The sequence below is a fragment of the Oncorhynchus kisutch genome, linkage group LG8 (assembly GCF_002021735.2).
Source record: "Oncorhynchus kisutch isolate 150728-3 linkage group LG8, Okis_V2, whole genome shotgun sequence".
NCBI classification, from domain to species: domain Eukaryota; kingdom Metazoa; phylum Chordata; class Actinopteri; order Salmoniformes; family Salmonidae; genus Oncorhynchus; species Oncorhynchus kisutch.
The window spans coordinates 65,212,340-65,235,662 of record NC_034181.2 but is presented as its reverse complement, the minus strand read 5'-3'; the positions used below and the strand labels follow the sequence as shown (position 1 = coordinate 65,235,662).

At 40.9% G+C, this 23,323-nt stretch overlaps 1 protein-coding gene across 7 annotated transcripts in view; it reads left to right on the top strand.

The window, feature by feature from the left end:
- Positions 1-540: 540 nt before the first annotated feature.
- Positions 541-23,323, top strand: part of tead1b (TEA domain family member 1b) — a 59,411-nt gene continuing 36,628 nt past the window's right edge. For 6 of the 7 annotated variants that reach the window (XM_031830871.1, XM_031830874.1, XM_031830872.1 and 3 more), the window contains exons 1-2: positions 541-728; positions 1,148-1,274. The gene's annotated coding sequence lies outside the window, so the exon portion shown is untranslated. The remainder of the gene's footprint in view (positions 729-1,147; positions 1,275-23,323) is intronic. The other variant, XM_031830869.1, reaches the window with a different exon arrangement.

The following is a 23,323-nucleotide window of genomic DNA, read 5'->3' as shown; positions in this document are numbered from 1 at the left end:
CACAAGAACCGCTGATTGTGGCTCACAAGGTCTAGCCAACAGTTCTATCCTGCTTGTGTCTCAGATGATACTGTATTGAATATATAGTTCTGAAGATATAAGGCCTACTGATGTTACATTTACAACACATGCAGCTACCGAAGTCTGAGAGGCGGGTGACAGATGTTCAACCTGATAAATGTTTCTAAATCTGCTCTATTTCATGTCCCAGCTGTGGAAGTGTCAAATAAAAATGCCAGTGTTGTATTCACATCTGATATTTATCAAGCAACAACATTTCAAATGACTGATATGGTTGTGATGAAGGTATCATACATGTACTTTTATTCAGCTTTGTTGAGGTAAATGATTACAATATAATGAACTTACTCCACAAAGAAATTCCCTCTTCTTTCTCCCACCAATTTGAATTCGACGTGTCCTGTGAGATCATTCTGCTTGTTTTTTTCCGCCTTGTCCCTCCTATCTAGGGCTGTTAGGATCGGGATGACGCCACCTTTGCTCCGCCCCAAAAGCAAACTCGCACTTCGCGTTCATTTCATTCCTGTTCTCATTCCGAGCATTCTTCGCATCTCTGTCCGTGCGCTGTCGATTCACGTACACATATCCGGCTGGCCCAGAAACACAACAATAACTTTACACAGTTTACAAAAAAATTTAATATCCCACATTAGACAAACAAAGGGGGACGAATTGTATTACAAATAACAATAACGGAGGTGTTTGAGGTAAGTTTCAATGTAGTTAATGATATGCAAAATGGTTGCAGACTAACACTGTTATGATGAAGTTGCGCCTTTCATTAGAAATAAGAAGTAATGTATGGTATTAGAATGAGTGGGCATATTTTTATATTACAATGAAAGTGTGTCGGTGAGATTTTAGGTTGCCGTTTCTTGTCGCTGTTGCAACAGGGTGCTTTCACTTTGTCCACTCAGTGTTGTATTCGACTGACACGAAAATCTTTGACATTTTTCACATTTTTGTAAAGAAGCCCGACCATACGCCCTATTATATCGCAGTAAGTCCAGTGCATGAACCTCAAACTCCTAACAGGATTCCGGATACGATTGGACGTACATTATTTTATGAATGACAATTTTGGACAAGATGACGGATCAAAATGTTGCTGTTTTCTTCTCCTTAGTTGGCTCAGCCGGGAGTTGGAGATTTCAGTGGAACATTTTCGGAGCAGTGCAAAAACATTCTGCTGAAAGACTTGTTGCTCCAACACCTTTGGTCGTGTATTTTATCCATCGTCCCTTGAAGTCACTGTAAGTATATTTTTTGTTATTTTATCAGGTTTAGGCTACAAAAATTCCATCAAATTCTTCGCATTCCATTTTCCATATGCGGGATTGATTCAACCGATCATAGGCAAGATCCATCAATGTTGCCGAATTGATTAGATGTGTCTTTTAAGATAATTTTGGATCATATTTGACAGTAGAATATTGTGGCCTACATTTAAACACATATTAGCCTACATTTAAACACATATTGCCCATGTGCCCTCACAGTGTAGGATAGTGGGCCGGGCAACATACTTTTAGAGAATATAATTGATAAAGCACAATCTGTTACATTTACAAAATAATCTGAAAATATTATTACAGAATTGTGGTGTTCTAGAGATAGTGGATGAAAACATTTTATATCTGTTTGGATTCAAAGCTAGGTTTTACTTGGCTTTCGGGCACTGTTGAAACGTTGCAAAAAAAGAAAAAGACCATTGCTACCCAGTTCTTATTTGCAACTCCCTTTGTCTGTTTAGTTTTTAAACAATTGGTAATTCAATATAGATTTGAACTATTTCAAAAATAAATTCTTACAAGTAGGTTATTGTGGGCTTTGAGCTATGTTTATGTCTGCTTCATTGCTCTGTTCGATCCTTGTTTTCCATATCCGCCTTTTTTCGGCATACATTGTTTCCTGCTCAGTTAAAATCTGAATAAGTCACAGGGACTGGGGTTGCATTATGTAGCCAAGGCCACTTCTATGTGTTACAAAGTTTCATCGCATCCGAAATATAGGCCTATAACGTTAGTCCGTTAATCTCAGGAAAGTCTTGATCAAGGTTAAGGGGGATTATGGAGCTTTCTATTCCTTTTAGAATTTCGTAATATACGCAGCTGTTGCTATTTTAAGGATGAATTTCTTGCGGGAAACTTTGCACTGCCTTTTATTGTAGGCTGTGTGGATGTAGTGGTTTGCGCTGATGCTATTGCAGAGCTATGAAAATATGAATATTAATAGGTTATGTAGCCTGACTGCCCTCACTTGAACCAAATTCTAAACGTCATCAAGGTCACCACATCAGATACAATTCCAATATAGTTTGTCTGATTATAAGCAAATATATTTTATAGAGTAGGCCTGTGTAATTATTGTGTAATTAACTTATAGTGCTGTTTATAGTATCTCAAAGAATGTAAACCTTTCAATTATAACTGTATATGCTTGTTGGTGAATATAGAAGGTGAAATGTCTTGGTTATTTCTATGCATGGTGATATACACTAAACAAACCTAACTGCATGAGGGTATTCTTTGGCTGTGCAAGTTCTCTGCTATGGAGTGGAATTCAGCTCTTAATACAAGTTAGGGTTAACCCTATTGCGTGATTGGGGAAAAAACTCTTTCTTGCAGTTAATTACCATCTTATATTTCAGTTTGTCTCCCTTGAAAATAGGGGCCAGCAAGATACAATGTGTTATTGGTTGATTCCTGTAACTATGCTATTATAATTTACAACATTAAAGAGGTTGACTTCTATCAGACTTAACCCCTGACATGTCATGATGTTGAGAAGTAAAGCTGCTTGCTGTAGGGGGGAAATCGGGACCAGCAATAGATGCTTTGTTTTCTGCTTATGCAACAAGTGGACCTGTTGGACATTAGCCTGCATGGCAATTTCAAGTGCAAGAATTGTACATTGTCTTTGCTTGACTCCATGTGTTTTTGCTTTTGAAATTGGGCTGATGAATTCCCATTTTACCAGATGATATCAGTTGAACCCCAAGTGTGTGTGAAGTTAAGAATTATTATAATTATCGGGAATTTCTCTTTTTCAAAAGTAATACCATATGTATGTTGAAACCCAATCACATAAACATATAAGATTAATAAATAATAACAAGTCAATGTACATTATGGAAATATGCTACAGAGGCATTCAATAATTATATCAGATGTATTGCAGGTATTTTGAACTTGGCATTTAACACAGATAGACTGTAGCCTACTAAGCCCGTCCTCCCCCATTTCTGAACATAAGCGTCGCATAGTTTTTTGTTATAACATTCATTTAACCCCAATGACTCATCGGACAGGTAGAGTTGAAGTCGGAAGTTTACATACACTTTAGCCAAATACATTTAAACTCAGTTTTTCACAATTCCTGACATTTAATCCTAATAAAAATTCCCTGTCTTAGGTCAGTTAGGATCACCACTTTATTTTAAGAATGTGAAATGACAGAATAATAGTAGAGAGAATGATTTATTTCAGCTTCTATTTATTTCATCACATTCCCAGTGGGTCAGAAGTTTACATACACTCAATTAGTATTTGGTATCATTGCCTTTAAATTGTTTAACTTGGGTCAAACGTTTTGGGTAGCCTTCCAAAAGCTTCCCACAATAAGTTGGGTGAATTTTGGCCCATTCCTCCTGACAGAGTTGGTGTAACTGAGTCAGGTTTGTTGGCCTCCTTGCTCGCACATGCTTTTTCAGTTCTGCCCATACATTTTCTATAGGATTGATGTCAGGGCTTTGTGATGGCCATTCCAATACCTTGACTTTGTTGTCCTTGAGCCATTTTGCCACAACTTTGGAAGTATGCTTGGGGTCATTGTCCACTTGACATGCTTCAATATATCCACATAATTTTCCTACCTCATGATGCCATCTATTTTTGTGAAGTGCACCAGTCCCTCCTGCAGCTAAGCATCCCCACAACATGATGCTGCCACCCCCGTGCTTCACGATTGGGATGGTGTTCTTCGGCTTGCAAGCCGTCCCCTTTTTCCTCCAAACACAACGATGGTCATTATGGCCAAACAGTTCCATTTTTGTATCATCAGACCAGAGGACATTTCTCCAAAAAGTACGATCTTTGTCCTCATGTGCAGTTGCAAACCGGAGTCTGGCTTTTTTTATGGCGGTTTTGGAACGGTGACTTCTTCCTTGTTGAGAAGCCTTTCAGGATATGTTGATATAGGACTCGTTTTACTGTGGATATAGATACTTTTGTGCCTGTTTCCTCCAGCATCTTCACGAGGTCCTTTGCTGTTGTTCTGGGATTCATTTTCACTTTTCGCACCAAAGTACGTTCATCTCTAGGAGACTAAATGCGTCTCATTCCTGAGCAGTTTGGGGGCTGCGTGGCCCCATGGTGTTTATACTTGCGTACCATTGTTTGTTACAGATGAACGTGGTACCTTCAGTTTGTTAACAAGAAATTTGTGGAGTGGTTTAAAAATGAGTTTTAATGACTCCAACCTAAGTGTATGTAAACTTCCGACTTCAACTGTATTTGTTAGCACTCAATTTGACATGTGCAGTTGCTATGTGATGGAAGTGAGCTTCACAAATGAACTACATCATATAAAAACACATTTAAGCTTAAAGCTAGAATCCTTATTAAAACAATATTAAAGCGTTTTCCCCATCCCTGTTTCGCTAAAAAGCTACGGGATGGGGCTGGATAAATGTAACCACTCTCAAATTCATAGACAGAGCTATGGATGTAAGGACTGACCACCAATGGCATGAAATGTGTAGTTTAACCATGTTTTGAGGGCTATAGAATGTTTGTTTACATTTGAATCGTTTACAAACATTGGAGTAAAACAAGCTTATATTCTGGGTTCTGATGGGGTACGACAGTTTAACTAATCTCATGACATATAGTTGATGTCGGAAGTTTGCATACACTTAGGTGTACTCGTTTTTCAACCACTCCACAAATTTCTTGTTAACAAACTATAGTTTTGGCAAGTCAGTTAGGACATCTACTTTGTGCATGACACAAGTAATTTTTTCAACTATTCTTTACAGGCAGATAATTTCACTTAGAATTCGCTGTATCACAATTCCAGTAGGTCCGAAAATTATGTCATAGCTTTAGAAGCTTCTGATAGGCTAATTGACATAATTTGAGTCAATTGAAGGTGTACCTGTGGGTGTATTACAAGGCCTACCTTCAAACGCAGTGCCTCTTTGCTTGACATCATGGGAAAATCAAAGGAAATCAGCCAAGACCTTAGAAAATAAATTGTAGACCTCCACAAGTCTGGTTCATCCTTGGGAGCAATTTCCAATCGACTGAAGGTACCACGTTCATCTGTACAAACAATAGCATGCAAGTATAAACACCATGGGACCATGCAGCCGTCATACCGCTCAGGAAGGAGACTCGTTCTGTCTTCAAGAGATGAACGTACTTTGGTGCGAAAAGTGCAAATCAATCCCAGAACAACAGCAAAGGCCCTTGTGTAGATGCTGGAGGAAACAGGCACAAAAGTATCTATATCCACAGTAAAATGAGTCCTATATTGGCATAACCTGAAAGGCCGCTCAGCAAGGCAGAGGCCACTGATTCAAAACCTCCATAAAAAAGCCAGATTATGGTTAGTAACTGCACATGGGGACAAAGAGCGTACTTTTTGGAGAAATGTCCTCTGGTCTGATGAAACAAAAATGGAACTGTTTGGCTATAATGACCATCGTTATGTTTCGAGGAAAAAGGGGGAGGCTTGCAAGCCCAAGAACACCATCTCAACCGTGAAGCACGGGGGTGGCAGCATCATGTTGTGGGGGTGCTTTGCTGCAGGAGGGACTGGTGCACTTCACAAAATAGATAACATCATGAGGTAGGAAAATTATGTGGATATATTGAAGCAACATCTCAAGATGGAAGGAAGTTAAAGCTTGGTCGCAAATGGGTCTTCCAAATGGACAATGAGCCCAAGCATACTTCCAAAGTTGTGGCAAAATGGCTTAAGGACAACAAAGTCAAGGTATTGGAGTGGCCATCACAAAGCCCTGACCTCAATCCCATAGAAAATTTGTAGGCAGAACTGAAAAAGCGTGTGCGAGCAAGGAGGCCTACAGTTACACCAGCTCTGTCAGGAGGAATGGGCCAAAATTCACCCAATTTATTGTGGGAAGCTTTTGGAAGGCTACCCGAAACAGTTTGACCCAAGTGAAACAATTTAAAGGCAATGCTACCAAATACTAATTGAGTGTATGTAAACTTCTAACCCACTGGGAATGTGATGAAATAAATAAAAGCTGAAATAAATCATTCTCTCTACTATTATTCTGACATTTCACATTCTTAAAATGAAGTGGTGATCCTAAGTGACCTAAGACAGGGAATTTTTACTTGAATTAAATATCAGGAATTGTGAAAAACTGAGTTTAAATGTATTTGGCTAAGGTGTATGTAAACTTCCGACTTCAACTGTAAGTTATATTCTTCAAGAATCAACGGGTATACAGTGCCTTCGGGAAGTTTTCTGACCCCTTGACTTTTTTCACATTTTGTTAGATTACAGCCTTATTCAAAATTTTATTAAATATTTTTTTTTTCTCAGCAATCTACACACCAGGCCCAATAATGACAAAGTATTCCGACCCTTTGCTATGAGACTCGAAATTGAGCTCCGGTGCATCCTCTTTCCATTGATCATCCTTGAGATGTTTCTACAACTTGATTTGAGTCCACCTGTGGAAAATTCAATTGATTGAACATGATTTGTAAAAGCGCACACCTGTGTATATAAGGTCCCACAGTTGACAGTGTATGTCAGATCAAAGACCAAGGGACCTGCTGTATTGAAGGTCCCCAAGAACACAGTGGCCTCCATCATTCTTAAATGGAACATGTTTGGATCAACCAAGTCTCTTCCTAGAGCTGGCCGCCCGGCCGAACTGAGCAATTGGGGGAGAAGGGCCTTGGTCAGGGAGGTAACCAAGAAACTGTTGGTCACTCTGACCGAGCTCTAGAGTTCCTCAGTGGAGATGGGAGAACCTTCCAGAAGAACAACCATCTCTGTAGCACTCCACCGATCAGGCCTTTATGGTAGTGTGACCAGGCGGAAGCCACTCCTCAGTAAAAGGCACGTGACAGCCTTCTTGGAGTTTGCCAAAAGACACCTAAAGACTCTCAGACCATGAGAAACAAGATTTTTTAGTCTGATGAAACCAAAATGGAACTCTTTGGCCTGAATGCCAAATGTCATGTCTGGAGGAAACCTGACACCATCCCTACGGCGAAGCATGGTGGTGGCAGCATAATACTGTGGGGATGTTTATCAGCGGCAGGGACTGGGAGACTAGTCAGGATCGAGGCAAAGATTAACGGAGCAAAGTACAGAGAGATCCTTGATGAAAACCTGCTCCAGAGCGCTCAGGACCTCAGACCGGGTCGAAGGTTCACCTTCAAACAGGACAATTACCCTAAGCACACAGCCAAGACAATGCAGGAGTAGCTTCATTTGCACACACTGTATACAGATTTTCTATTGTGTTATTGACTTTACGTTTGTTTATCCCATGTGTAACTCTGTGTTGTAGTTTTTTTGTCGCACTGCTTTGCTTTATCCTGACCAGGTCGCAGTTGTAAATGAGAACTTGTTCTCAGTTGGCCTACCTGGTTAAATAAAGGTGAAATACATGTTTTTAATTTTTTAATTCTCTGAATGTCCTTGAGTGGCCCAGACAGAACTCGGACATGAACCTGATCGAACATCTCTGGAGAGATCTGAAAATAGCTGTACAGCAATGCTTCCTGTCCAACCTGACAGAGCTTGAGAGGATCTGCAGAGAATGGGAGAAACTCCCCAAATACAGGTGTGCCAAGCTTGTAGCGTCATACGCAAGAAGACTCGAGGCTGTAATCGCTGCCAAAGGTGCTTCAATAAAGTACAGAGTAAATGGTCTGAATACTTATGTAAATTTGATATTTCAGTTTTTTGTTTCAATAAATTTGCAAAAAATAATAAAACCTGTTTTTGCTTTGTCATTATGGGGTATTGTGTGTAGATTGATGAGGGGGGAAAATGATTTAATACATTTTAGAATAAGGCTGTAACGTAACAATGTGGAAATAGTCAAGAGATCTGAATGCACGGTATATCATTAATTTATCAATTAAAAAATGAATGTAGCAACTAAGGATTCTAGCTTTAAAACATGCTCCAAAATGTGAGTTTTTTAACCTCAATATTCAGTAGTTGTACGCAGACCACCTCTCTCTGAATACACATGACTTTTTATAGATCCCACCACTGTACTGTTTTGGCTAGGAATGTGGAAGTCTCAGGGCCGGGAAAAGAAGAATATAGTCTTTCACTTGTGAAATGTGGGGAGAATATGTGCATTGCTGAGGCATTGAGTGGATTGGATTCATTCTGGGAGCAGAGAGAGACCCATTGTCTTTCCTGTTGTCAAGACTGAATGTGTGCGAGGCTGTTGAGCTGCTGAGTGCAAACAAGCCCGTTCTCATTGACATCTGCTTGGGTCATTTTCTGCACCTGTATGAAAAAAATGCAAATATCAACATTTGCTCTAGCTTGTACTGCTCTGAGATTTCATGCCAACGACCATTAGTCAACTTGTGGTTCTACGTCCTGGCCAGGCCATTGTTATGTCAAAAACAGGCTGTACTGGCTTTGGCAACATATGGCTCTTGTATGCTTCCGATAAGCTATCTGTTCCCTTGCTATATCATTTAATATGCTTCATATTTTATTCACCAGCTGTTGTAGGACAGTGTGTGTGTGAGTTATTGTAGGTGATGTGCCCATACGTGATTTTGTCTTACCATGAAAATCCTGGCCTAGAATTGTACTTCAATGTTTACTAAGCATAAATGTTGAAGCGAACCACAAATACATTCATAGTTATTGTAAACAAGTTCACCTAGTCAAGGCATCAGTAGGTATGACTGAACCACACATGGGCATTACCACATCATTTACAATTAGCAAGCTTGTGTTTCCCTCTGTGGTCATGGGTCATTGTGAAGATGTAAACTGTAGTGGGATTACAGCCCAAAGCAAACAGGCACGTCCTGTCGTTTTAATGTTCCACTAAGTCATCATTTCCTAATAAAATCCATCTGCGGTCAAAACTAATTCCGAGTTATCACAGGCAAAAGAATGCCATGGAAACCGTTGGATCTTTGAGTGTGTTGGTTTTGTGCAGGGGGATTGTACTTGGGCTGGTGCCACATGACAAGTTTTCCTTCACAATGCCATTTTATGTATTTATTTATTAGTAAAGGTTGGCATGGAAGAAATGTTCTTTTCTTCAGAAAATCTATTCTTGTTCGATCCTCTTACATTTGCGACATTCTTTAAGAAATGGAAACAGCTGTTAGGAATAAATGCCTAAACATATCAAAAGCACAATTAGGAATTACTCAACAAATATTTTATATTCCTGTATGATAACAGTCTGAGAAATGCCTTGAGGGAATCTGAATGGCACAAAGCATTCCTTTATCTAATCAAGGGAAGAATTGATGAAATGAAAGGATGCTGCTTTTGTTATAGCTACACAAAACAGGAGGAGTAGGGCGAGTAAAAGAGATGTGATCTGTAATTTAATCTGGACACAGGGTCGTTAATTGTGTAATTACATCCAGACATTTAGCAGGGGAGGGACTCATCGTCACATCATTGTGTCTGTGATCGGATAGCATGCTTCACTAAAACACACTACCGTACTGCTGGGTTCCAGTCACTCTGTACCCTGAGGTAAACTCTGTTGTAGAAAGAGAATTTTGCAGTATGGCCTGCTGCTCAACAGTTTCAGTAAGGCCTCAGAGAGGCCGATGTAGAGTGCCACCAAAAAGGAAAAGCTGGCTCAAAGCCACTGACGTCATCTAAGTAAATCTGCTTCAGGACTGCAGTCATAAAATGACTGCCAGCTAGAGTGCACTTTGGCCTTGTCAACCACCTTTGCAAGTGTAATTCACTTTTTCTACATATGTATAATTATGGCAAACAGCTTTTGTATTAATTTGTTTGTCCCGCATTGTCTTTTGGTATATTGACCTTTACCTCATCATATGTTCATTTTCAAAAGGTCCAAAGCACTTTCTCCCTAGATAAGTCAAAGAGTCAATGAAACCTTGAAAAACAAAGTTGTAGAGCATTATACTGCCATACTGTTGCAGGAAATCTGGGGGAAATAAGAAGGAAAGAGAAACATAAAATGTAAGAGCTTTCCTCATCTTTAGAAGTCATACAGTAAAGAAACCACTGTTTCAGCACCGTACAATTATAGTCTCATAATTCGTACCATATGTCAGCCTCAGTCAGGAAAGCAAATAATGTTGATACAAATTCTGTCTTAATCACGTCTTATTAAACTGTAATGATTTGGAAGTTGGGATTGGGAAATTGTTATAAGTACCTTCCCTGCTTTCACATTCTCCTAACTCTTCTTTTTTGCATGGGGGAAAAAGTCATTTAAACGAGCTACCACATGACCAGACACACATGAGAAGCGATATCTAATCCATGAATCATTAGATGAGTCAGTTCCTGAAACCACTATAAACCTTCAAGCTGTTGGCCACAGCCGAAATCAGGAAATCCAGGCTTCAATAACTTCCTTTCCCAGTGCAGGCTATGCTAGTGGTTTAGTGCCCACTAGCAATAGGAAGATGTACGTCTGTGGAACAAAGGCCCTCAGTCACTTAATTTACTGAAACTGTTTATAATTTGTGGTCTGTATTCAAATGTGGGCTGTCCAGGCTCTCTGGCACTGTATTCCCCAGTCCTCTCTTGTAATAAATCCCTACAAGGCCTTTCATTAATGGCTGCTGTATTGTTATCATGGCCGACAGAGATCAGGCAGGCTCGCTCTGCCCTGAAGCTGCCCTGGATTCAGCCGAGGCACAGATAGACTTTGGGTGAGCTCCCAACATTAGTATGCACTCTGTGCCCAGTGAATGAGTTTGAACTCTAGCCCGAAGCACAGCTTTCATAGGTTTCTTTACAGCTTAGATCTATGTGTATGTAAATACTTCTGTAAGCATGTTTGGCTGGGAAAGCTGGGCCTAATATGATTGCACCTCGTAAACAGTTTAATTGCTCCGTCTGAGGACCATACAGTACATTTAGCTTTGGTCCATTTTTGCGTTGATGCTGGATGTGGCTATGGACAGCAGCATGTTGAGACATTCCTTGCATTTATTGAAGATGTTGTCTCAAAATGTTCTGACAAAGTTGTGTTTTGGTGTTGTTTTGCCCTGACAAATAAATCATTTTACAAGGTAAGCACTTCAATAGAGTTCCCCGCCTTACATTTTGGGCTTCAAATACGGAAATGATCATTGTCAATGTGAAACTTAGTTTTCTTTCAATAGTTCAATGGTTTTTTGTTTGTGTACACTGCTTGCTTAATTGGAAAAGCTCATGAAATGAATTAAAGCTTTGTGCTGAAAAAATCTGTTGAGTAAATCAGAGTTTGAGAAAACCTTGAGTGAGGTTTGAGCTTTTGTTTGACACTGGCAGATTTATATGGTATTTGTTTTGTACAGTAACTCAACATGTACTTAACTAAGTCGGGTCAACAAGAAATTTTCTCCATCAAATTACCTTGGAGCTTCATGGGGACGATGTGTCACATCTGGCCAAGCCTTCCTTTAAGTACCAATAAACTGGACAGCGTCCGCCACACAATGAACAGCAAACAAAATAGTTTCTAGAAAATTCCATTTTACCTTTCTGCCGGTAGCACCTTGGTAGTAGGGGCTGGTTTATGGCAGATGGAGGCCCAAACAGATATCCTTTCTGAGATGGAGGCATCTGTGATGGTGAGTGTGGTGTGGAGGAGCTGGATGCAGATGGTGGTCTTCATGCTCATCACTGATTTGTTTTTTTCATGCCAATCCACAGCGCCCAGCCTGAAGCCCCCAGACTGCTCTGCTCTCATAACTGTCAGGGGATCCTTTATCTGCCGGACGTTTATTTACAGCTTTCATTTCCTGCGCTTTATGTGCTCCCCCTTCTCTCCTCACTAGTGTGACGCGACCATGAGCAGACGTTGGAATGCCCTGCATATTTTTGACAAACAGAAGTTTATTGCGTCGAATGCATTGATTTCCAACATCATTGTTGCGGTTGGATGGCATGTTTTTATGTCATGGATTTGTAGTTCCTCATTTCTGAAGTGAAGAATGTATCATGGGCACATTTTTTTGCAGATCCTTTGCTAATTTTCTGAATAGACATCTACAGTAAAAGACTGGTCCCCTGCACTCCCACTGTATCTGATGTGATGCCCAGGTCTAGAAGGTGCTACTTGATTCTGATACGTCGTGAGGCAGGTGGAGACTGGGAGAGCTTCTTTGACGGAGCCTGTAAATCAATCCCATTCTCTACCGAGTAGAGATTGATCCCCGAGTGGCTGGCCTGTTGGTCGGGCGCTGGGCGGCGGGCTCCAGACCTCACATTTGAGTGGGATATTATCAGACAGATTCACTGCACCCAAGCCTGCTGGTTTAAAGAGGCATGAAATAAACGCTTGGCCGTTGCCAATAACAGAGGGAGCATTACCGAGCTACTCTACTGAACCTTTTGCTCTCTGCATTGGGAGATTGGTATTGAAAACCTTGTTCATTCATTTATCAGCACTCCATACCCAGCAGATTTATTCATGAAACCTGGAGAAAAATCCAATACTACGTAGATCAATCGGTTTGTCCCTGTGTACGGCAAGACATTCTTGTGTTCCCCTGCCCACCTTGTCATTTTCCTCTCCTTAAAGAGGCTACAGCAGAACAAATATCGTGCCTGTTTCAGAAAGAATAGATGTCTAACAGAAGAAGCCTCTTATTTCTATGTTGCTGGGTGTGTTCATCTAAGAAATGTAAAGACAAGCTTTCTGAATGTTTGAATCATTTCATGAATGTTCTATTACTTTATATCTCAAGGTCCATACCGTACAGAAAGGGTTTCTGCTCGTCATTCTTGATACATGCCATTCCAGTTACAATGAACATGTTTTGATGAAGCAAACTGTAAATGGAATCTCAGTAATGTCCCATCATGGTAATATGCATAATTGGATATGTTTTGTTCCAAACATGAGGGCTTTGGCATACATTCAACATTACTGAAATAATTATCCAAAGCCCATGGTACGCCTTTAAAACTCACAGCGACCATTGAGTTTTGTAATCACATGGTAATTATAGTTCTCCACAGTGCAGGCTTAACTACTAGGGGTCATTATGGGGTGCGCAAAAGCCATTCACAGGATCATTATTGCACCCTCTGAGATAACAGCACAAAAGGACTCCACATGGAAAATTACATTTGAGACCTCTCATCTGCTATTTCATTACCCAGGTCTGTATGATCGGTGAAATGGGGACTTTTAATTTAAGGAGCTGGATTCCAACTTAGCGTGAACGAGAGTGGTTTATGTAATCTGCCGATAAGTGTCATCTCCCATAATGCCATGTCACAACTATGGCCCAACCCTTGCCAATGCATTCACTTGTTGCCCACTTTTGTCGTTATCTCTCTAATAAGACCATTTCCATGGTTCCGACCTTGGTGTGATAGGAGTATGCAATTATCTGTTAAGGCCCCAAGTGTTTCTACAGGTGACATTCCTACCTCTCTCTTTGGCCGGGATAATTAGTGTTCAGATTCTCAGACACTAGGAGACCAGCTCAATAGGAAACCTCACAGTCCCCATGGACCTCTCACATCTCAGGACAGTAATGGCTCTAGAGTACCTCTGTGGAGATGGGAGAACCTTCAACCATCTGATTGATGCCACATGGTGTTGAAGACCAGGCATCTGGGGACAGAGATGGAGAGATGGAATCTGGGCATATGTATGAATTCTGTGGTGTAGTCACTCGGTCCATGTTTCAGAAGTATTTAACACGAAAATAATGTATTTACTAATTCCTAACATCTTTTAGTTCTCTATTTATCACATTATTACCTTCAAATCAAATTTGAATGGTCACATGTGCCAAATACAACAGGTGTAGTAGACTTTACAGTGAAAAGCTTACTTACGAGCCCATTCCCAACAACGTAGAGTTAAAAAGTAAAATAACCTTCTAACAGCATCAGTAATGGCTGTTCTAACTTGTGGGCCTGGTGGCTACTGAAGGTTTTGTGATAAACAAGGTGTAACATGGTGTCCTGGGGATATGTGGAGTCTATGAACACCAGTAACAGGAATACACAAGGAGATGGGTCTGTTCCATGACAGCCTGTGTGATGAGGTGATAACGATTCCCACTACCACAGAGTCTTCTGCAGGAATAAAAGATCCCGGACCCACTCAGCAGAGAGTGAGCAGACGCAACAAAATATGCACACTCTCACACAGATGTGTGCCATATAAATGTGAAGGGTCGGTGAAGGTTGACAAGGTTTTTTTTTTAGGTTGGCTTAACTGAATAGACATTTTATGATTGTAGTTTGTAGAAATCCTTTTGAATTGATGCAAGAACCTTAATCATATTCCTTGGCAATAACCTTATTCACAAGAAGCTTGTTTTAAAACATATGGGTTGGAATGTACTCAACATAGTTGTACCGTAAAGGAAATGTCAAACCAAGCCATATAGGGGTTGGCTTGGGAGTTTACAAGGGTTACAAAGACATTGGAATCAGAGTGTATAAAATATTAGGAACACCTTTTTCCATGACATAAACTGACCAGGTGAATCCAGGTGAAAGCTATGATCCCTTATTGATGTCACTTGTTAAATCCACTTCAACCAGTGTAGATGAAGGGGAGGAGACAGGTTAAAACATTATTTTAAAGTCTTGAGACAATTGAGACATGGATTGTGTATGTGTGCCAATCAGAGGGTGAATGGGCAGACAAAATATTTAAGTTCCTTTGTACGTGGTATGGTAGTAGGTGCCAGGCGCATCGGTTTGTGTCAAGAACTGCAACGCTGCTGGGTTTTTCACGCTCAACAGTTTCCCGTGTGTATCAAGAATGGTCCACCACCCAAAGGATATCCAATCAACTTTACACAACTGTGGGAAGCATTGGAGTCATCATGCCCTGACAAATCAATATTAGGAAGGTGTTCCTAATGTTTTGTATACTCAGTGTAGATGTTTATTATCTGTCCAAAAGTAATATTGTTGTAGTTGTATTGTCATTCCTAAGGGAAAGCAGGACACATGAAATGTTTGAATTATGCGAAGAATGTCTCCCTCTTCTGAATATTGTACATTTGACAATCTCAAACTTTGTTCTGTAGTGGTTTCCTTTGTTTAGGGAAATCTCTTTCCTCCATCTTCTCCAATGACCTTGAGAGAGCGTGACACGTAAAAAGTGAAATTCAATGATTGTCAACATCTTTTGAATTGTCCATCCTATATTAATAGTGCAGTGAGCCGAGTCTTTGTATCTTTGGATAGCACTATCGCCTCTGGAGTTCCAGTAAGTGAGTTTTTGGTAAGCACTCAGATTAGACAGTTCACTTCTCTAGGGACTAAACATATCAATCGTGATATAGTTTGTGTCATGTTTTATGACAGAATCGGGTTTACAAAACCCGGTATTTCCCATCAAAACCGGAAGTGTCATTCAAAAGCATTATAAAGCATGTCTGGATTTGATTGGAGCTTTGGTCAGCATGAAAATTCAAACCTGATACTACCTGAGCCTGATGAGACATATATTAACCACATTTAATGAGCCCAAGCCCCCCAAAAAACAAATGCCGTTATCTTAGCACACAGTGCCTTCGGAAAGTATTCAGACTTCTTGACTTTTACCACATTTTGTTACCTTACAGCCTTATTCTAAAATAGATTTTTTTTAAATCCTCATCAATCTTCACACAATACCCAAAAATGACAAAGCAAAAACAGGTTTTTAGAAATGTTTGCACATCTATTACAAATAAAAAACAGAAATGCCTTATTTACTTAAGTATTCAGACTCTTTGCTATGAGACTCGAAATCGAGCTTTGGTGCATCCTGTTTCAATGGATCACTCTTGAGATGTTTCTACAACTTGATTATAGTCCACCTGTGGTAAATTCAATTGATTGGACATGATTTGGAAAGGCACACACCTGTCTATATAAGGTCCCACATTTGACAGTGGATGTCAGAGCAAAAACCAAGCCATGAGATCAAAGGAATTGTCCGCAGAGCGCCAAGACAGGATTGTATAGAGGCACAGGTCTGGGGAAGGGTACCAAAACATTTATGCAGCATTGAAGGTCCCCAAGAACACAGTGGCCTCCATCATTCTTAAATGGAAGACATTTGGAACCACCAAGACTCTTCCTAGAGCTGGCCGCTCGCCCAAACTGAGCAATCGGGAGAGAAGGGTCTTGTTCAGGGAGGTGACCAAGAACCCGATGGTCACTCTGACAGAGCTCTAGAGTACCTCCTTGGAGATGGGAGAACCTTCCAGAATCTCTGCAGCAGTGCACCAATCAGGCCTTTATGGTAGAGTCGCCAGACGGAAGCCACTCCTCAGTAAAAGGCACATGACAGCCCGCTTGGAGTTTGCCAAAAGGCACTTAAAGACTTTCATACCATGAGAAACAAGATTCTCTGGTTTGATGAAACCCAGATTGAACTCCTTTGGTCTGAATGCCAAACATCACTTCTGGTGGAAACCTGGCACGGTCCCTACGGTGAAGCATGCTGGTGGCAGAATCATGCTGTGGGGATGTTTTTCAGCGGCAGGGACTGGGAGACTAGTTAGGATCGAGGCAAAGATGAACGGAGCTAAGTACAGAGAGCTCTTTGATGAAAACCAGCTCCAGAGCTCTCAGGACCTCAGACTGAGGCGAAGGTTCACCTTCCAACAGGACAACGACCCTAAGCACACAGCTAAGACAACGCAGGAGTTGAATGTCTCTGAATGTCCTTGAGTGTCACAACCAGAGCCCGAATTAAACTTGATCGAACCTGACCGATCACTGGAGAGACCTGAAAATAGCTGTGCAGCAACGCTCCCCATCCAACCTGACAGAGCTTGAGAGGATCTGCAGAGAAGAATGGGAGAAACTCCCCAAATATTGGTGTGCCAAGCTTTAGTGCCATACCCAAGAAGACTCGATGCTGTAATCGCTGCCAAAGGTGCTTCAACAAAGTACTGACTAAAGGGTCTGAAAACTTATGTAAATGTTTATTTCAGTTTTCTATTTTTTATAAATCAGCAACTTTTCTAAAAACTTGTTTTTGCTTTGTCATTATGAGGTATTGTGTGTAGATTGATGAGGGAAAAAACGATTTTATCAATTTTAGAATAAGGCTGTAACCTAACAAAATGGGGGAAAAAGTCAAGTGATCTGAATACTTTCCGAAGGCACTTTATATGACATAAGCTACTGCACATTACTCAAGACAGAAAATCATAAAAGCCTATAGATATAGCTAGCTATATGCTTTCCTGGGTAAATAAATTAAACTAGCTCCAGTAGGCTAATATTTTTTATTGTGAACTGTATTACTGTACTGTATTGTTCTATACTGTTTTATATGGATTGGAATTAGGCACATCGTTCAAACCATGATACGGCAGGGGAGAACATATGATTCTGGTGCAGCACATGCGGCCTACAAAGTTAAGTATAGGCTAGCGAATTTGATTTGAATTTTGAAATATAATAAGGTCTATTTTTCAAATGAGTAGGCTGACGCATATATACAGTGGGGCAAAAAAGTATTTAGTCAGCCACCAATTGTGCAAGTTCTCCCACTTAAAAAGATGAGAGAGGCCTGTGATTTTCATTATAGGTACACTTCAACAATGACAGACAAAATTAGAAAAAAAATCCAGAAAATCACATTGTAGGATTTTTTATGTATTTTTTGGCAAATTATGGTGGAAAATAAGTATTTGGTCAATAACAAAAGTTTATCTCAATACTTTGTTATATGTATTTGGTCACCTACAAACAAGCAAGATTTCTGGCTCTCACAGACCTTCTTTAAGAGGCTCCTCTGTCCTCCACTCGTTACCTGTATTAATGGCACCTGTTTGAACTTGTTATCAGTATAAAAGACACCTGTCCACAACCTCAAAATTACAGGCCTCTCTCATCTTTTTAAGTGGGAGAACTTGCACAATTGGTGGCTGACTAAATACTTTTTTGCCCCACTGTATAGGGTTATATATATCAATCTAGAACACAATTATATATTTTGGATGCAATTTGAATGGAATAGATGGAGAGAGACAGAATGCGTGTGCACTGATTTAAGCAACGATATTCAAGGCTTTTTTTTAAACTCAGCTTTAAAACTCCGCCTAAATTGCAGCTACAATTTTAAAAATTATAATCTTTACAATTGAAAAAACAAGCTGACCCACGAAAGCCAGATGGAGATGGGTAAATTAGATGTGCATTTGGTCTTTATATTACTGTAACATAGACTATGCTGCAGCAAATGTAGGCCTACCTGTTACCATGATGAGTTACCATGATGAGATGATAGGTCTACCTGCATTTTGAACTGCGATCCATATTGAGATGGGCTGTCTGGCCCCACCCTCAGCGTTGATTCATCATGCTGAGGCCGTAGAGAAGACAGATTTAGACATCACATATCATTTAACAGTTCCATTTCACGCCATGCTGTTCATATAAATCATTTATTATAATTTACCGCTTTCACTTAGTTATTTATCCCGGGAAAAGGGAGTGGTTTTGGCGGTAAATCCCGGTAAATCTCAGTAACCGGGTTCCCACCATTCAACCATATCACTGAACTCTCTGAGGTATAAGTTGTCATTTTCTTTGTTTATGCATGTTGATAAATTGATTTTTGTCCAGATTCGCTCTATCACTCTGTTGCTTTCTCACTTTAATTTTTCTATCATTCTCTCTCTCTCTCTCTTTCTCTCTCCCTCTCTGTCTCCCTCCTTTCTTTCTTTCTCTCTCTCTCTCTCTCTCTCTTTCTCTCACTGTCTCTCTCTCTCTCTCTCTCTCCCTCTTTATCTCTCTTGTGTAATAATGGATGAGACACATCAGTGCCTTATCATCCAACCAGAACAGATACCAGAAATCCTGCCATCAAACAATAGCCACGTGGTGTATCCTGTTAAGCTTCCATAGTTTTTTTTACAGTTCTAAATCCCCAATCCTGGAACTGTTGGTCTGTGTGTGTGTGTGTGTGTGTGTGTGTGTGTGTGTGTGTGTGTGTGTGTGTGTGTGTGTGTGTGTGTGTGTGTGTGTGTGTGTGTGTGTGTGTGTGTGTGTGTGTGTGTGTGTGTGCGCGTGCGTGCGTGTGTGTGTGTATAGATGTCTGTGAGTTGTGAAAGAGGCGTGTAGGGGCACATCCTGGCTGAATTGATTGGGGAGACTTTTCAGAGAGGGGTACAGCCTCAGGAGAACCTGTGAACACACACACAGATACAACGAACGCAACCTTTTGGTGAGGAAAGCTATTGAACTCCACTATGATATTATAAGCACATTAATAAAAAATGATATAAACATGGGCCTGGCTTATGACCGTGCCACCGAGATTTAACAGCATAGAATTTGCTATCCACAGTGTTAGGCTCTTAGTGGAGGGAAATCCTCATTTCCAATTTTATGTTAGAGTAGACACGATGCAAGAAATCATCCATTGTATGTGAAGAGGGTTACAGGAATATGTGTGAGGAGAAAAGTACACACTTTGGGTACACGCTGTTGTTTCATCATTGATTCGATTTTTGGAAATTCAATTTATCAAATTAATTTAAAGTGGTCACATTATAGTCATCACATACTTTTCATGTGGGGTTTTGTTGATGTCTTGTTCTTGTCCATTAGTCTTGTCATTATGATGACTGGAACAGTTGGGTTTAGTTGAGTTGGGAATTTGATTAGAGTTTTACAGAAACATTTCCAGACATTCAATTAACTGTAATGACTCACAAAAGCCACAATGCTCTTTACATGCTGAAGGTTGCAGGTGTTCGTATTGTTTCATCATTTTTGTACTATTACGCAGAAATATATGAATGGAGCCAGATTGAGAAGCTCCCATCTACCATACAGTTCCGTTATTACAGCCAATTGCATTTTTATTAAGCATCTTTCTGCTTTGTTGGCATGCTGTAGGGCAGCTAATGCAATGTTGCTCTGCAAGTCTAGCTCCATAATTTTTTTGAAAAGTGTGCAGCAAACACCTGCTTATAGTCCATCATTAGTGCACACCAGATGAAATGATCATGTTTGTTGGTGGACTATTTTGTTTTGAATGATGTACGATCGAGAGAAAGCGCCTCTCCCTGGGTAGGAATGGGATTTGTCTGTAGCCTATGGTGTCCTTGTTCTGGGTATGTCTGAAATGCTTTCCCTGCTTTGAGAGCGAGGTGTAGCGACAGCAGCCCAGCCACAGTATATTGTTGCATGACTAATCTCTGTCTCCCATCTGCCACTGGGGCCTGGACAAACATCACCACTTCAGCATCATCTGGAGACATATTGCACTAATCGCAACACTCCTCTCTCTCCCGGTCCAAACACACAGCCAGCTCAGCATAGCATACCTGTTATGGCTAAAGCACCCAGGCACATTCTCCTCTGTGCGTATTTATACAGAAGGCTGTGTAACATAGACTAAATATTAGAGACACACTCGTTTGATTGCTGTAAAAAGTTCTTAACAACACAGTAACTCTGTTAGGTTACTATGCTCTTGGCATGGTGTGCATTTGGATTTGGCTCAGTTCAGCTACATCATGTTGTATTGGTGAATTTCTTTCCCTTTCCCAGCAAGGATTTATGTTCGTCATGTAAATGTTTTAGGGACGAAAAGCCGAAGTCTTGGGGAGTCAGCAAATCCTCTATTCTCTTCTATCAAGAAAGAGAAGTGTTTTATTTTCTGTTTGCAAACATCCCCATTTGTTTCTCCACTAAGACAGCTGAGTGTCCATAGTTTAGAGGACGTTCATTAGAAGAATGGCCAAGGTGTTCTATGATATTCGTCTTGTGTTTAATAGCAAACTTTCAGCAAACAATGTCTAGTGCTCTAATGATGACCTCACTCTGTTCAAAACAGCAAGAACGACTCACTTGTCAATGTCGAGAGATCAACGAAACACAGGGTAATCAGTAATTGAAACATAAAGAAATATACATCAAAGCTAATTGACCTCATATTTCCTCAGAATGCTCAATGAGGTGATCACCCGCTTGGACACAGAATTCATCTGGTTGTTGAGGTGTATCCTGAGAGATGCTCCTTATGAAATAGTGACAGAGGTCAATTATTTAGGGTGATATATCACTGAGCCAAATGACTGCAGAGTGACATCAGCAATGCCCCGTGATTAAGCTGTTTTAACTCAATAGATGTATCTGCTGTTCTCTAACACTTGTTCAGGTTAATAGACTACAGCGTGCTAATGACAGTGTTAGGGTAAAGTCATTCATTCGGGGGACATACTGTAGAGTGCTTCTGGCTGTGGTGTCTTGGTGGGAAATAACGCCCTTGACAATGTACTATTCTGTTGAATTTACTTTGGCGAATGGTGGCAATAAACGTACCAGTAACAAGAGAAATGTGTAGTTATCTCCAAATAATTATGCGGACATTGATTATATCACATTGTAACTGCCACTAAGTAAATGTGTTTGTAAATAGCATTGACTTACTGTAGATCTGCCAGCTGCCCGATGTGGGTGCTTCTACTGGCCAAGAGAGGTACTCTTGAGCCCCTTTGCCGCCTCAGTCTTTTAAACTCTTTGTAATTACATGGCAGGGAGTGTGTACCGCTGTTTCCCCCCTCAGAGTAATCCTGCAGCAGCTGCGGCTGCACACCATCCTCAGCAATGGATGGAGAAAAGACTTATTTATATTGGTTATATTAACTAAATGAATTAAGAGTACCACTTAAAAGGGATTAATTAGCCTACCAGGTTCTATTATAACATTTCAATGTTATATATTACCCCTCCACCCCTACCCCCTCCATCTTTATAGCCCAAATATTTTCTGCTCTAATCTTTTCATGTAGCAATATTATAGGCCAAGGATTTCTGCTGCCCTTCCCTAGTGGTAAATGCTAGTCGTGGTTGAGAGCTCAGTTTTTGTTTTGTTGTTGGACGGGGGTGGGGTGGTGGATTCAATAATTCATTGCACGCTTCAGTGTAACAGTATTCATTTCCTGGTGTGGCGTGTCAGGGGAAACCACCTGTAGAAGAGCGGGGAAACATCAGCCCATTGTGGGATGAACATGGCCATGAGCTCACTAAACACCCCTCCAAATGTCAGTGTTGTTTCCCTCTTTTTGTCCAGACACTCACCTTAGCTCTCGCTTTCTCTCGCTCTCACTTTTCTCTCTCGCTCTCTCTCTTTTCTCTCTCTTTTCTCTCTCTTTTTTCTCTCTCTCTCTCTGAATGGGGAACCCATGGAAAGAGCATTCACAGCCATTTAACTTGTTGAAGAAGTAAAGAAGAAATCTTGCTTGAGATCAAGTATTAAAATCATGACCGTGCTGGAAGTGATTACCGGTGTAGTTTATTATTCAGTCTGGGTGGGGGGAGCAAGGCTGGAGAAAAAGCCCAAGCCATTTAGTGGTCGAAATGGGCGGTTTTTCCCCTCCCTCATCAGTCTGTGAGTAAGTTCTGCAGTGTCAGCAGTCAGCTCACAAAAACGGAATTCAGTAAATGCTCCCTCCGCTCTCTGGGAGTTTTTTTTCTCCCAAACAGCTTGCTCCCATCCCCCCTCTCCCCCCTCACAAACCGACATTCTAGAAGAAACATATGCTGCTAGTCCCACTTCACAACAGCTTGTGCTGCTTGAATAGAATCTTGCCTAGAGAGGGAGCGGTCGTCTGGAAGGGGAGAGGAGGGAGAGGGGAAGATAGGGAGGGAGAGGGGAAGATAGAGAGGGAGCGGTCGTCTGGAAGGGGAGAGGAGGATAGGGAGGGAGAGGGGAAGATAGGGAGGGAGAGGGGAAGATAGAGAGGGAGCGGTCGTCTGGAAGGGGAGAGGAAGATAGGGAGGGAGAGGGGAAGATAGGGAGGGAGAGGGGAAGATAGAGAGGGAGCGGTCATCTGGAAGGGGAGAGGAGGATAGGGCTAAAGACGGTGGACCGAGAGGGGAGGATAGGGAGGGAGACTGGGTAGTGGGATGGGGGGTGCTAGAGTGAAGGGCTACAAAAACATCCACCGAATGAACTCCCCAGTTGTGATTTTCACCGTTAAAATTCAACTCAGCATGATTGTCTACAGCAATACATTAGAACCTACATTGCTTTTATGAGTCACTTTGTGGACAATAGTTTTGATTAAGGAGAGATGGACACTTTCAGTTTAGGTACATTTCTGCCTCTAATTCAATC